This window comes from Pteropus vampyrus, unplaced genomic scaffold (genome assembly GCF_000151845.1).
Source record: "Pteropus vampyrus isolate Shadow unplaced genomic scaffold, Pvam_2.0 Scaffold213, whole genome shotgun sequence".
Classification (NCBI taxonomy): Eukaryota; Metazoa; Chordata; class Mammalia; order Chiroptera; family Pteropodidae; genus Pteropus; species Pteropus vampyrus.
This window is the reverse complement of record NW_011888994.1, coordinates 3,192,669-3,205,771: the sequence shown is the minus strand read 5'-3', so window position 1 is coordinate 3,205,771 and position 13,103 is coordinate 3,192,669.

Sequence of the window (13,103 nt, the reverse complement as noted above, 5' to 3'; positions counted from 1 at the left end):
TTTTTTCCTCTTATTGCTTAGTTTTCCTCACAGACTATATGCTTTTATGGGTACCATGTCCACTCACTCATTCTGAGCATTGCATAAAGTAAAAATAAAAAATTTAGTTTCCTAATCCTCTCAGATTTCTCCAATGTTAGTTGCCTGTTTGTTCATTTTTGTACCTCTTTCTTCATGCTATTGGTTTTTATTTAAATATTTGGTGGTACTTGAGTATTCACTTATATTTATGAATAAATATAACTGGTGTGGGCCTTTCTCCCAAGTTGGGCAGGTCTATTTCTATAAAAGGGCACTCCCTTGAATGAGAGGACCAAAATTTAGCCCTGTGAAAGTTGGCTGGGAAGTATACTTCTCTCTAAGGTGGGAGGGTATGAATTAGGCAGGCCAGTGATTCATACATTACTGTTTGCCAAAGTCATGATGTCTTTACTGTGGTGGTGGTAGACTTTACTGTGGTGGTGTATTTCCCTCTCTGGGTGGAGCTGCCTCTCTTGTCTTATTTTATTTGGAATGCAGCAGTTACCTAAACAGGGACACTGTTTTTCTCTCAGGTCTCAATATTCTCTCTAGGAGCCCACTCAAGGTCAACTGTAGGCAATCTATGGATCATCCATACTTTAGTGAACAAGTGTCCAGCTTTAGTCTAAAGGCAAAAGCCCCAACTACTACCCATTCTTATTTCTTGAGGAGGTAAAAGGAGGAACCCAACTACTCCTACTATTCTCAATGCCTTCTGCTTACATATCTGCCTGGGTTTCAGGGGACCGTGGGCAGGTAGTTCCTCCTATAATAAGGTATGCTTGGGCAGCATTGTTTGGCATTTATAGTATAGCCAGTGAAAGTAAATATTTTTAATTATTTTATTGACCATTTGTATTTCTTTTTTAAAAAATAAATTACTTATGCTTGATCACTGGTCATTTTATAGCAGTATTCACCTTGTTGAAAATATTTTGTTTTAATTTGTAGGAACTCTTTATACAAAACTAGGAATCAGAAATGAGACATAATTGTAGATTCAAGAGAATCTAAAAGAATTATAAGGGCTTACATGAAAAGCTGTAGCAGAAATATACAATTATCTTTTAAAAATATGTTTTTCTTGCACAACATAAATGACGAGTAATGGACATCACGATGTAGCAACTTGAGTAGACTAATTAAATATTGGAGACTGGACAGACAGAAAAGCACAAGAAAAATATGATTTCACTCATAGGTTGGATAAAAAACAGAAAACAAGAAACAGACAAACTCATAGATGCAGACAACAGTGTGAAGATTATCAGAGGGGGAGGGGGTGGAGGAAGATGAAGAGGGTAAAGGGGGTCAGATATGTATGTGGTGATGGAGGGAGGCTAGATGGGGTGGTGAACACACAGTGCAATGTACAGATGATGTATTATAGCATTGTACACTTGAAACTTATATAATGTTGTTAACCAATGTCACCCTAATAAATTTAATAAAAAATATTAGAGACTGTAAAGGTTAATAAAGATTTAATAATGAAAAGGGAGCAGAACCAGATAGATTTACAGCTATATTTTGTTTAATATTTCAGGACCAGATAATTTCAATGTTATTTAAATATTCTAGGTCATAGAAATAGATGGAAATCTCCATGACTCATTTTGTGAAGCCAACATAACTCTAACCTAAAACTTAAAAAGAAAAGAAAAAGATATAGAACAAGGTTGCTGTAGAATGGAGGAGGAAAATTCCTAAATTAAATGTTAGTAAATAAAATCTAGTATTTGTCAAAAGGATAATAAATCATGATCTAGAAAAGTTTATTCCAAGAATACAAGTATGTTCAATATCAGGAAACCTAGCAACATAATCTATGATAATAGCAAATTAAATAAAAAATAATATGATCATATCAATAGATGCTGAAAAGTCATTTGATGAAATTTAGCAGCCATTTTAAATTTCAGAACTCTATAAAAGTAGGGCTAGAAGCAAACTTCTTAAATATAACAGAAACCAATTACCAAACAGACCAATAATATTAATTGAAATATGGATTCAATTAAAATTAGGAACCAGATAAGGATGCTTACTATAGACATTATTATTTGATCTTATCTTGTAGGCTTTCTAGCAAATATAAAATGAAATATCTGGTCGAGACATTGGAAAAGAAGAGATAAACACATTTCTTCAAGCTGGTAACATGATTGTATAAAACCCAAGAGAGTTTAGTAAAATATTACTAGAGTTAATAAAGAATAAGCAAATGGAAAAAACAATATGCTCACAAGAACTGTGGCAACAGGAACTATAGCAACAAAAATTATAAAATGTTTGTTTTAAACAAGAAAAGTAACATCTTTATGAAGAAAACTATTTTACACAAAACCTGAACAAAAGGATCTCATTACATATGAGAACTTAATATGGAGAAAAGGTTGTATTGCAAGCAAATGGGAAAATGAGGAGTCTTTTAATAAGAGGTGGTAGCACAACTTTCTATCCACATGGAAGGTAAAAGCTTGGTTTGCATAAACAAAGACTTAGTGACTCTAGAAACAGTTCCTTCTGTCTTGGTCATTTTGTTTTTAATTGAGGCTGGTGGAAATGAGACTTAGTTTTATTTTCCTTAAGCTTTTTACTTTGACAAACTTTAGATTTATAGATAAGTTGTAAGGATAGTGCAAAGAATTCTCGTATAGCTTTTACCCAGGTTCCAGATATGTTAACACTGTACCCCATTTACGTTATATTTTCTCTCTTGACATAGTCCTCTTAATGCAGGAGATTTTCATGGTTTTAATTCCAAAATATAGTTTCTTTACACATAAATAGGATCGTACTATTCACATACTTGGCAACTAATATTTTCGATCAGCAGTTTACATATATGTATGTACTTTCTTTTTTAACACCATAAATATATATTTATTTTTAAATGAACAATTATTACTTGAAACGATGTAAGAATCTATTCTTGCTTATAAAACTTTTGTCGTGTTGATAGTGCTAAAGTTTTGTTTGACTATCACCTCCGTTCCCAGACTCTAAAAGTCTTTCTATGTAAATATATATTCATCTAATTCATTCATCTCAATGGTTGCATAATATTTCATTGAATGATGTGATATAGTTTATTTAATTACATTCATTGGACATGTAGGCTATTTCCATTAAAAAACAACCACTGGATTGTTGCAACACACATCTGGGTATATCTATCTTTGAGTTCATGTGAAGGTATTTTTGTAAGAAAGTTTACTACAAGTGGAACTATGGGATCAAAGTTATACACATTTTATTCTTTTTCATTTTTAAATGTAATATATATGTATGGTGTCTGACAGTGGGACAAAGGTATAATGACCACTATAACAAGAAGGTATCTTCATACCAAAGAACAATGCAGGCAATTCCATAGAATATAACAGAATTTATTATAGGGTAATTTATTTAGAGGGATATAAGTTTGGAGGGGACAGATGACCCAGCATTTCTGCAAATTATTCTCTGCTAGTTGACCCTTTGTACAGTACTTTTTTATGGTATAACTCAGGTACTGATGATTGACAAGACAGTGGGACAAAGAATGCTGTACATGCCTGGGGCCATAACTCCTGGTTGTCTTGTGATAGATGATAGTTTATAATCTATTCTATGACCAGTTTGATACTTATCTCCATTGTCATGCCATTCCAGCCTTTACTAACCAAAATATTTATGGCTACATTTTATGGGACACAGGTAATCATTAACCAGAAGGCTTTGATATGCTTGCTAAGGACAGTGAGGTTGATCAAAGGTCACAGCATGAAAGAAATCTGGGACACAGAGATGGAGTCAGTTTTGTTCATATCTATATCTATACGTATAGTTAAACATCCAAGCCCTGTAAAAAGATAAGCAGTAAAAAGAAAGTGCATTTATCATTCCTGACACTGGTCACTCAGAAAACATTTGTTGACAATTTCTTTGGCTACTTTCAGAGATATCCTGAAAATATACAAATGTTTTATACCATTGGTACCATTTTATGCATGTTGTTCTACACCTTCTTTTTTCACTTAGCAATATATATTAGAGATTGTTATATATCAATACACAAAGGTCTGCATCATTCACTTAACAGCTACATTTTATTCCATCGATCTATATCTATGTGTATGTATCATAATTTATTTAACCAATTTTTTATAATATTGTTTTTTAGTCTTTTACTATAACAAATAATAGGCAACAGTGCCCTTTAATATGAACATTTGTAAATATGTGCAAGGTAAGCCGTAATATAAATTCCTAGAAATTAAATCATTGAGTCAAAGGATATCTAATTATATTTTGGATTTGGATAAATGCTACCACAGCCTCTTTTTAAACTGTTGTATCAATTGTACTACCCCAACAGAGTATGAAAGTAACCATTTCCCCAACCTTTTAGAGCACTGGATATATTCTGCTGGGGGAGTATAGTTGTAAATTCCGAGGCTCTAATACACAAAAATATTTCTGCTACTTTAATGTGTATTTCGTGGATTACTAGTAAATTTAAGCATACAATTCTACATTAATTACTACTTTGTTTTTCTTTTTCATTGGATTGCTTGTTCCCATTTTTTTTTTTTTTGCTTACCAAAATGATTAGCATGAAAAATAAATCTTCCTCTCTCGTTTGTCCCCCAGACACCCAATTCTACTCTCCAGAAGCTTCCATAGTTAGCAATGTTTGTGTGTATTCTAGAGATATTCTATGCTTATATAAACATACATATTACTTTTTATTTAATGAACTTTATTGAAGTATAATTTACATTTTATAAGGCTCAACTTTTTAAGTATACAGTTTGATAAGTTTTGAAAAATGTATCTACCTATGGATGGACTAACAATCAATATATAGAATATTTCTACCACTCCGGAAAGTTCTTTTATTCCCCTTTGCATCAATCCCACCTCTTCTTCCTCTCGATCCCCTGATCCTCACACCACACCTGTCCATCCTTGGGCCCAGGCAACCATTGATCTGTTTTTCATCCCTCTGGATTACTTTTGCTTATTCTAGAATATCATATAAATCAAATCATAGAATATGATTCTTAATGATTCATAATGCTTTTGAGATTCATTTTTGTTGTGTATATCAGTAGTTTGTTCTTTTTTATCACTGAATAGTATGTATGTATGTGTGTGTGTGTGTGTGTGTGTGTGTGTGTGTGTGTGTGTATCTCCACAATTTGTGTATCCATTCACTTGTTGATGAAAATTTGGGTTGTGTCTAGTTTGGGGCTACTATGAATAAAATGGCTAGAACATTCATATACAAGTTTGTTGGTAGATGTTCATTTTATTTCTTTTGTGTAGTACCTAGGATTTGAATTGCTGGATTGCATCGCAAGTATATGTTTAACTTTATAAGAAACTGACTAATTGTTTTCTAGAGTGGTTGTACCAGTTTACATTCTCACCAGCAAGTTTCAAGTTTTCCATATCTTCATCAACACTTGGTATTATCTGTCTTTTTCATTTTAGCTGTACCAGTGAGCTGTAGTGATATTTCATTGTAGTTTTAATTTGTATTTCCTGATGACTTATTTTGCCAAATGTATTTTTTTATTTGTGAAATGTCTGCTTAGATTGTTTACCCATTTTAAATATTGAGTTATTATTATTGAGCTGTAAGAGCTCTTTATATAGTCTAAAAAAGCAAAAGTTTTAATTTTGATGAAGTGTAATCATCAATTTTTTTCTTTTAATACCTTTCATTTTCTTCCAAGAAATCATTGTCTAACTTAGATTACAATGATTTTCTTCTAATATTATTTAAGCTTCTTTGTTTGAGTCTATGATCCATTTTAAGTTAATATTTATGTATGGTGTGAGGTAATGGTTGAGGATTGCTTTTTAAAAAAATACTGATAACCAATTGTTCCAACACCATTTGTTGAAAACACTATTTTCCCTACATTGAATTACCTCTGTATCTTTGTGGAAAATCAATAGGTCATATAAATGTAAATACATTTCTGTTGCACTAAGTTATATGTCTATTTTTATGCCAATGGCAAACTGTCTTGATTATTGTGGCTTTACAGTAAATCTTGAAATCAGATAGTATAAGTACCAAAACTTTTAAATGTATATCCTTGAAGTATAAGCAAACTTGAATGTTGTGTTTGATTTTAGAAACTGTCAGTAGAGCTTTTATTTTCAACTTTAGATTTTTTTTTTTTTTGGTAAAACCTTAAATAATAGAAAATTTCTATCATGCACAAAAGTAGAGAAAATAGTATGATGAATGCCCATGTACCCATTGTGAACTTTCAAAAATGATAAATTTTGAGTAAACTGGTTTCATTTATATGTTCTCCTCTACTGGATTATTTTAATATATATACAAGACATCATATAATTCCATCTATAAATATTAAATGTATGTCCCTAAAAGCTAATATTTCCTTTTTAAAAATCACAATCATAACACCATACAACATCTGAAATTTAATAATTTCTTAATGTTTATATTAATAACCTCATATATTAATATATGATAATAATACATATAATTTATAGCATAAGTTTATTATAATAAATAGACTTTCAAATTTCATATCTGTATTTCCCTGATAATATTGAAAAATTTTTAACATTTTGAGTCAAGATCCAAACATGAACCATACTTTGCAACTTGTTGAGGTTCCTGTAAGACTTTTAAAATTTAGATCCCCACTCTGTCTGTCTCTCTCTTTTTTCCTTACAATTTACTTGTTAAGTGAACTGGGTCATTTACCTATAGCATGCCACAGTCTCTGCTTGCTGTTTGCATCCTCATGATGCTGTGCAACGTGTCCCTCTGCCCTTCTATAATTCTTGAGGATTGGTTGTTCCGTGTAGAGACTTGATCAGATTGAGGTTTGATTTTCCTGGCAAAAATACGTCATATGGTCACATTTTAATTCTCTTATACCTTCTCTGTTTAGTACCTGGAGTATTTCTATAAGGAGAATATTTATCAACTATTTGGTTATTTTCTCAATATTGTTTTAAACTTTTGCAGAAAGAAGTCAATGAATTCTGTTACCCAGCTCAACAATTAAAAGCTCTTTGGACTTTTTACAACTTATGAAGAACCTTGTCTGAATTCCAAGCAAGATCAGATTTACTGGAAGCGATTCACAAATATCATTCATAAGCTATTATTATCTCCTTCACTTAACTCTGCCTCATGACTTCTCATATTTAACTAAACCCAGTTCACAATTCTTGACAAATTTTAAGGTATTCATTTAAAATAAGTAACAGAATAATTTAACAGTGAGAGAATCACATGTACTTATTTGTTTACATTGAATAGCAGGAAAACAATAGAGAAATATGTCACTTTTATTTGAGAACACGGTTAAATTTATTCTCATTTGATTTTTTCACCCTAGTTAATTAAGCAGCTGTGTTTAATTTGAAAGCTTATAAAATTAAGTTTCTTATCAGCACAGAACAAGGCATTTGATAATACAGTATCTGAATTTAAAAGTGTTTTGGGTCCAAGGAGATTATTTTTACAGTGACTTTTTATAAGAGTTGACTTTCTATAGCTAAAAACTACATTTCCAAGACTGCATTATAACTAATATTCTGGATGAAATTTAGATTTTGTATGTGCAGGATATACATTTTGAACCAAATCTGGAACTGCGTCATATGAGGAGAGCAACAGGGCATGAAATAGCCATGTTTCAACATAGCTCATGGCAGACAGCACGATTCTGGGGTCAGCCTCTTCTTGATTCAGCAGTTTGCTGTGGCAGAAATAGCAGTGTGCCCGATCACAGCAGAGGTACTCTAAGAGTCCCCGAAAGTTCTGTTTGACCTTGTTTTCCCAGCCCTTACAGTGACTTTGTAAACAACAAAAAATACCTTTCTGCCTATGCCAATTTGAGTGATTTCTGTTATTTGCAGCCAATTTCTCATTAATAAGATAATTAATTTTTGTGTATTATTATTATTTTTTTACTCAGCCATCTTATCCAATTTATTTATTGGCTGTACTGATTTTTCAGATTTGTTTTTGGAATTTTCCAGTAAAAATGGAATCATTTTCCTCTCTTAGTTGCTAATTTCTTCCTAATTTCTCTTGAATATTTACACCTTATAGTGCAGATGATAGTGAACATTTTTGTAGCTAGAAACAACAAATACAAGAACCTTAATTTTTTAAATTCTAGCTTTAATGGGAAAGTTTCTAGTCTTTCCCCATTGAGAATTCTGGCTTTGGACATTAGGGATATGTAATGTTAACATGGTATTCATCTCTTCCCATTTTTATCAAGACCTTTTAATTTTTTAAAAAAAACTTAAGAATGGAAGTAGATGTTTATAAAAAATTTTTCCACATCCATGGAAATGATCATAAGACATTTCTCTTTATATATTCATATGATGAGTTATATTAACAGATTTACTAATACTGAATCATCTTGCTATCCTTCAGAAAACCCCACTTAGTCATAGTATATAAGTTTTTTTTAATGCTTTACTGGATTCTTGTGGCTATTATGTTGTGAATTTTGCTTTGATATTCATAAAGGGATAGTTTTCCTTTTTTTGTACTATTTTTACTGTTTTCCTATTGATATAACACTTGCTTTATCAAAAGAATTAGAAACATTTTCTTATTTATTTTGTGTGTACTTGTGCTCAGTTCTGTGAGATTATCTGGGTCTAGTGATTTTAGGGGGAGAGTGTAAAGGATAAATCTTTGATAACTTTGGTTCTATGCTGCTTGGTATATGTATGTTTTACATCTTTTCTAAAGAATCAGTTTTTTGTAATGTCAGAGAATAGTAGATAAAACTTTTATTTTCAATATGATTTAGAGTCATAGGATCAAACTTAATAATCACTTATAACTTATTGCTTGATCAAAATTAACATAAAAATATAACAAATTATATTTTAACTCAAACTAACAAACCACTTTCTAAAGAAAAATTTCCTGTTCTATGCTATCATAATTTTTCCTATGGAGAATATAGTTAGTTATATTGTGCCATAAATTATTAAAAGCAACATTTTTAGGTAATTTGAATAAGATATACATAGATTACTCAAAACGAATACTAAGATTATTTTCTCTGGAAAGTTAGTTAGCAAATAAAAAGAAGAAACCGAATCCACATATTGTAATAGCTTCAAAGTTCTACTATTCCATATGGATACTTCTTTTATTAATGGTATACGAGTTGGGTCATTTTCTCTCTCATTTAGCAACTTCTGAATTAAGTCTTTTAGTTTGCATAGGATCAGTTTTGATATATTTTATACAAGTTTTTAAAAGTATTTGAATAGACAAGAGCAAAAGAGAAATACATACATGTATAAATAATTTTATTGGATCTAGTTATTTTTTTATCTATTTAGTGTGTTTGTGCTTTCGCTTTTTAAATAAATTAGGCTCAACGATAGTGAATCTATTTAGCTAATTTTCAAACACCAGTTCTTGTATTTGTTGTTTGTAGTTACAAAAATTCATTATTTTCTGCTTTACTCTTTATTAATTCCTTCTTCCTAATTTCCTTAGGCTTATCTTATTTTTATTCCTAATTTATTGTTTTGTATCCTCAATTCATTTACTTCTTTTATTCTTTCTTGTTTATTAATATAAACATTTTAAGCTATGAGTATTTCCCAGAGCATTTATTTAGCTATTTGATCCACATGTGAGGTAATAATAATAACAGTGGTGAATAAATCATCTTCTCATGAAAACAGAGTTTACAACTTTAAGCGAGCACACATTTCTGAAAAGAAACATTTTAAACACATGTGGTTTTCTATAATAAATATTTTTAGTTTCAAGGTTACAAGAAAACTATCCTTGTATATATTTTTTAAAGATCTCTCAATAATGTAGGAAAGCTATGTGGTCTTTTTAGTTGACTGATTTAGACAAACGCTTAATTCTGTAAGCATAAGATACAGAAAAAATGTGGACTTAACTAATTTTTGAGTAACTGATGTATAGATATTTTCGGTATTTCCTTATCGCTCTATTAAGATGAAATGATTGGTTTAAGGGCTTTGTCTTCTTAAAACATTAATGTCATTGGTCTCCCTTTCTATCAAGGCACTTTGTTTAATTAACTAATAGCTTTTGTCTTCAGTTACAATTTCTAACCAAGGTCAAATTAAGGTATATGGAACTTATATTTTTCTGATTTCAAAGTTAGAATTATTTTAATATTTCACCATTGGGTATAATAATTAATTAAGTTTCTTATGAATATTTGAAATTTCTTCTTATTCTTAGCCATTTCATCTATCCATAGAAGCGCTGATGCCTACTAAAGGATTAAAAAATTAGATCGGATGGTGGCTTTCGGGTATTCATTGTATTATTCTTTATGCTTTTCTGTATATTTGAGCATTTTTATAATAAAAAGTTGGAAAAAATCAGATCTATTTATGTAACTACGAGAGACATCTAGGAATGCTACAGAAATAATAAAAGAAGAAAGGGAGTCAGCTGTGGGAAGGGACAGAGTAAGTAGTGTTTGAATTGTAAGCAGACGGTCGTTCCCCTCTGTTGTTTTTCTTCATGGAGAGCAGAAGGGCTCTGGTGCGTGGCAGGAAATATTCAGATTAGATATGACAGGGATGGCCTTCTATAGGAGACTATGCAGCTGCTTTGCCGTGATTGTCTTTAAATTCCGTAGATACTCTCTGTCTATCATGTGAGGTCACCTGTGGGATGAAGTGGCTATGCCTTTGACTAGAGACAGGAGGCAGCAAAAGTTTCCTCAAAGAGGTCCCAGGGGCAGCTGTAACTCTTATGACTGTACTGAGTTAACAGGATGGTGTCCATCTGCCCGGAAAACAGCAGGATGGTGCCAGGCAGGGATGGAGATAAGGTTCTGCCTGCAGTGGCCCTGCTGAGCACCACAGCTTCCCTCTGTGGATCAGCCCCTGCCTCGCATCTCACCCAGAGCAATTGCATCAGAACTCAGCACAAGACAGGGAGAGGCCCTGGAGTTCACGGATCCCAGCTCTTTATCCTCTGGAAACGAAAAGTTCACACACCTGGCACTTAAAACAGTATAAGATTTTCCATACATTGATCAGGCCAATTCCCAGAGCCATACTGAGAATACCAGACTACTGAATAGTTTCCAGAGTGCCATGCACGTGGCACCTAGGGGTACACATTTTGGATTCCGCCCTGGATTTAAAACCAGACTCTCCCATTCACTAGCTACATAACTTTGGAAGCAGGTGCCTTATTGGTCTCTGTGCCTCAGTCGCCTCTTCGGTGGTTGGGTATCATGATAACAGCCCCTAGCTCGTGGAGTCTGCTTGGAGGATTAGAGAGAACATGTGTAAAGTGCTTGGAATGGCACATAGTGCTCAGTAAATGTTAATTGTTAGTATTTTGCATGATTCTGTTGTATCCTCTTTGACAAGCCCCATGCTCTCCATTTTCCAACTACTCAGCTTACACAGACCCCCAAAGCAGTTACTTTTGGATCTTCCTGGTCACCCATCTGGAGGGGTTTCCAGGTTCTCAGGAGCTTCTTGCCTTTCTAGCCTCATCAAAACATTAAATTCTCAGATGAGAGGACTCTGACCCTTGCTGTAGGGTTAATGGGTGAGGGAGCAAGTGAATCATCCTATGGACATGACCTTGGAGTCGCTCCTTTTGTCCTTTTCTCTTGAACTAAAGGTATAGATTTATTAGAGTAAAGCTTTATTTAACTCACATATTGGCAGCCAGGGGTCCTGCTGGATTATCTTTCATTTACATTCAGGAGTAACACTCCTAACAAGACCTTGGTATAAGCCGTTTTTGAAAGACTGCGACTCTGTGCATTTAGTACAGACCTGGTATATTTGAATTGCTTCCTGGCTTCTATTGAATTTTGAAACTTGATGCCCCAAGTATTGATCCCCTGAGGGAAGCTTTCCCCTCTCCAGAGTGAAGGTGTGGAGCTTCCCTGGAGTCTCATTATAACACTGTGATAATAAGGCCCCAGCCACTCAAATCCCTTGGGGGATGATTGCTCTAACTTTAAAACCAGAAGTTTGTCCTTTCACCTCCAGTTGTAGAGCATAGTAACTTTGGAAAAGTTTAATGAGTCTGGTTGAGAGATTGAGGAAAAAACGGCAGGCAAGGCTCCTGCTGAGGGCTATATGTGTGGGATTAGGACCATGAGCATTGTGTGAGTGTGATGGACAGGAGTGGACCATGCTCCAGGAACTGCAGGATAATTCTGCCTCGGTTCCTTTTCTAGGAGTCTCTGTCTGCCCTTTGACCTCTTCATCCCCCATTGCACTGACCTTGCTCCAGCCATGGTGGCCTTGTTCTCAGCCATACCAGTCATACCTATCTCAGGGCTTGGGCCTCATCCCTGTGGTCTCTGCTCAATGTTACCCCTTTAGATGGGCTTTTCCTGTCCATCTTTTGTAAAATAGATTTCTCCTTGTCATTCTCTATCTCTTTACTCTGCTTATTTAATTTATAACACTCTCTGAAATTTCATTTACATATTATATTTGTCTGTCTTTCCTATGAGAAGGACAGCTGTATAAGGGCAGAGACTGACCCGTTCATTGCTGTATCCTCCTCTATGCTTAGAACAGCCTTAACATAGAGTTGGTGCTAAATAAGTATTTTTTGATGAAAGTGACAAAGCAACACACCTCTTGATCAGAGGAGTCTTTGCATGGAGCAGAGTAGCTGTAGGATAGAGGCAGAAGGGTAGACACGAGTACTTCACACAGAATTTTGCAGGGGTTTTGGGTGTAAGATGTAGGAGTGCCTTTTGAGAGAGGGATGTGAGGCATGAGAAAACCAAGGGTGAATCACTTAGATCAATTCCTGTCTTTTTGGAAGGATTAGCCTCTCTCCAAGTATTGGCACCAGTTATACAAGATGTCTCCAGCACCTTTGATTGCTCTACTGAGACCAGCTTAGTATATTCTTGTCCCTGGGCCTCAAAAAGGGGACCTAAACTGATATGAAATATGGAGGATGGATATTAAAAAATATAAACTTGCTTCCAGCCAGACAGGACCATTTCCTTGTTTAAGGCATACCTTACACTTTGGCACCTTCCTGCTTTGGCTCCTGCCATTTC